Here is a 3,852-nt window from a genome sequence, read left to right as displayed (position 1 = left end):
CAGCAAAGTTGTTTCCATCATTTATGATAAGTTCCTTCCATTTAAATTCATGGCACATGCTCAATAGTAATATCTTTATGATCTTTTTTCATGCCTCAAGACTTACCTCCTGTAGGCAGCCTTCTCCAGAGATTTCAGAAATACATACTTTTGTGAATACCTGCAGCAGAATGAGTATTCATGTATTATATAGTTGCTCATTCTTACATGTGCATCTTATCTCACTAGCAGAACTATTTTGGAAAATAATTGCTAATTTCTCATGCTTAAACTATATCCTTGATGAGCTATAAACTTAGTTGCCATTGTTGCTAATTCTCAAGTCATTTCTGATTTATAGCGACCCTATGTACAACAGAATCAAACACTGCCCAGTCTTGTGCCACACTTACCATCATAACTATATTTGAGCCCATTGTTGCAGTCACCATGTCAATAAATCTCATTGAAGACCTTTCTCTTCTTCACTGACCATCCCTTTTACCAAGCATGATGTCTTTCTCCAGGACTATCCCTCCTGATAACATGTCCAAAGTATGTGATAAAGTCTCAACATCCTCACTCCCAAGGAGCATTCTGTCTGTGCTTCTGCATAGATAGATTTGTTTGTCCTTCTAGCAATCAATGAAAATTTCAATATTCTTTGCCAATACCATAATGCAAATGCACTGATTCTTCTGTTTTCTGTATTCATTGCCCCGCTTCTGAATGCCTATGTGATGAATGACCATACTATGGCACAGATCAAGTACACTTTAATACTCAAAGTAGCATTTTTTGCTTTTTAACACTTTAAAGAGATCTTTTGCAGCAGATTTGCCCAATGTAATACATTGTTTGATTTAATGACTGTGGATTCTATGAGCATTGATTGTAGGTTCAAGTAAAGTAAAATACTAGACAACTTCAATCTTTTCTTCATTTATCATAATGCTGCTTATTGGTATAATTTTGAAGATTTTTGTTTTCTTTGTTAAGGTGTAATCCAGACTGAAGTCTGTAGTCTTTGATCTTCATCAGAAGTGCTTCATGTCCTCTTTCAGTATAAGAATATAAAAATTTCATAGCCTCTTTCAGTATGAGGATATGAGAATGACACAACCTTTCAGTTGGCAAGGTGGTGTCATTCTTGTTTCACAGGTTGTTAATGAGCCTTCCTTCATTCCTAGTACTTAGTTCTTCTTCATACAGTCCAATTTCTCCGATTATTTGCTCAGGATACAGATTGAATAAATATGATGAAAGAATACAATCCTGACACACATCTTTCTTGGTTTTAAACCATGCAAGCAAACCTTGTTCTGTTAAAATCTCTTGGTCTATGTATAGATTCTGCATGAACACAATGTGGGGGAGTCCTGGTGTGGCACTGTGGGCTAATGCATCAGGCTGCAAAGTCATTTGAACTGCAAGGTCGGTGGTTCAAGCTCACTAGCTGCTCCTTGGAAACCCCATACAAGGTTGCTATGGGTCGGAATCGACTCAATGGCACTTAACAACAACAACAAAATCTTTATGAGAATAGAAAGCCTTGTCTTTCTCCCTCAGAGTGGCTGGTGGGTTTGAACCACTGACATTCCAGTTAGTGGTTCAGTTCTTTTCCTTAGTAGGTTATATGCTAAGCTGTTGTTAGGTGCCATTGAGTCGAAACTGACTTATAGCGACCCCATGCACAGCAGAACGAAACAGTGTCCGATCCTGGGCCAACCTCACTACTGCTGCCACACGTGATTCCATCAGTGCTGCCACCTGGCCAATGCATCTCGTTGGGGGTCTTCCTCTTTTTCTCTGACCCTCCATCTTATCAAGAATGATATCCCCTCTAGTAACTATTCCCTCCTGACAACATGTTCAAAGTATGAGAGACAAAGTTTGGCTATCTTGGCCTCTAAGGAGCACTCTGGCTGCACTTCTTCCAAAACAGATCTATTGGTTCTTTTGGCAGCCCATGGCACCTTTAGTATTCTCCTCCAATACCATAATGCAAAGTCATCAATTCTTCTACGATCTTCCTTATTCACTGTCCAGCTTTCGTATCCATATGCTTAGTTGTTGTTGTTGTTAAGTGCCGTCAAGTTGGTTCCAACCCATAGCGACCCTGTACAGGGTTTCTGAGGCTGTAAATCTTTATGGGAGCAGAAAGCCTCATCTTTCTCCCACGGAGCGGCTAGTAGTTTCGAACTGCTGACCTTACGTTTTACAGCCCGATTCATAACCACTACGCTACCAGAGCTAGTCTCTGTAAACAACATTATTTGAGAATAGTTTAAAATTTACAGAAAAGTTTCAAAAATAGTATAGAAAGTTCCCATATACTCCATGTCCAGTCTTCCCTCCCTCATGTCCCAGGGTTCTGCAATACTCTGCAACATCTCACAGAATTCACAACTAGTCAAGGAAATGGCTCATGGACTTGAGGAGGCTGGCAAAGCCCAAATCCATAATTCAGAAGTCAGTCTGGAGGATTCTCCTCACTCATGTAGTCTCAGATGCTGGAGAACCCAAATCTGCAAGCCAGATGCACAAGGCTGTGGGAACTGGTAAATCAGGCTAAGTGACAGACTAAAAGCCTCATGATCTAAAAGTGAGAGGTGATGAGCCAGATGCAAAATCTAGAGCAAGAGACTGAACTTTGTCAATGCATTCCTATATATTGGACTCAGATGAGGACTAAGGGTGGTGGCTTGAGTCACACCCTCTACTAATGATATTGCTGAATGATTTCTTCATCCTGGTGGGTTACCTCTCTTGGGAATGGGCACAAATACTGATCTCTTCCAATTGGTTGTCCAGGTAACTATCTTCCAAATTTCTTGGCATAGACGAGTGAGCACTTCCAGGGATGCATCAGCTTGTTGAAAAGTCTCAGTAGGATCAGTACTGGACTGTAAACCACAAGGTCAGCAGGTCAAACAGAGTCACTATGAGTTGGAACCAACTAGACGGCACTTAATAACAACAACGATGTGCACTGGACTGAAAGGTCATTTGAATCTCAAGGTCGTCGGTTCAAACTCACCACATACTCCTCAGAAAACCTTTACAGGATCAATATGAGTCAGAACTCACTTGATGACACTAAATAACAACAATGATTTATTATGCCCAAGCCATATTGACCCATAATGTGATATATCATAAAGCTTAACTTTTATGCCTGTGACTACCATCAGTCATCTGACAATTTGTCCTACTATGGTGTCTTGCATTTGACTCTGTATAGGGTTTCCAAGAAGCAGCTGGTGAGCTTGAACTGCCGACCTTGCAATTCAAACGGCTTTGCACTCTGGTGCATTAACCTACAGCACCATACCAAGACTGCAGTGCACATGTTGTTAGTTAGTTATATGCTTGACCAAATATGTTGTTGTTGTTAAGTGCGTTGAGTTGGTTCTGAGTCATAGTGACCCTGTACCGGGTTTCCAAGGAGCTGCTGGTGGGTTTGACCTGCTGACCTTGTGGTTTACAGTCCAGTGTTGATCCTATAGAGACACACCAGGAATCCTTGACCAAATATAACAAGCTAGCCCCACCTCGCTACCCATGGTTATGTTCTTGTCCATGGGCTCAGGCGTCCCCAGGTCTCACCACACTTTGAACCAACCAGCTCCTCTTCTCTGTCTCATCTCCAGGTCAACAGGAGACTATGGAACGTAATTGAACTTAGCCCATTTCTTCATTGCTGCCTTTCCCTCTCTTCCACTTACCAGTAGACCAATGTGGTCACCAGCAAGCTTACATGCCTGCTCATGTGTTCTCTTTGAGTATCAGTCTTAGCAAGCTAAATTTTAAGTTGGTAATTTTGTACTGCCTGCAAATGATGTTATAAATATCCAAATGGCTCTTGGCAGA

Source organism: Chrysochloris asiatica, unplaced genomic scaffold (genome assembly GCF_000296735.1).
Source record: "Chrysochloris asiatica unplaced genomic scaffold, ChrAsi1.0 scaffold00064, whole genome shotgun sequence".
NCBI lineage: Eukaryota > Metazoa > Chordata > Mammalia > Afrosoricida > Chrysochloridae > Chrysochloris > Chrysochloris asiatica.
The sequence above is the reverse complement of the archived record's forward strand: the minus strand, read 5'-3'. Positions refer to the sequence as shown.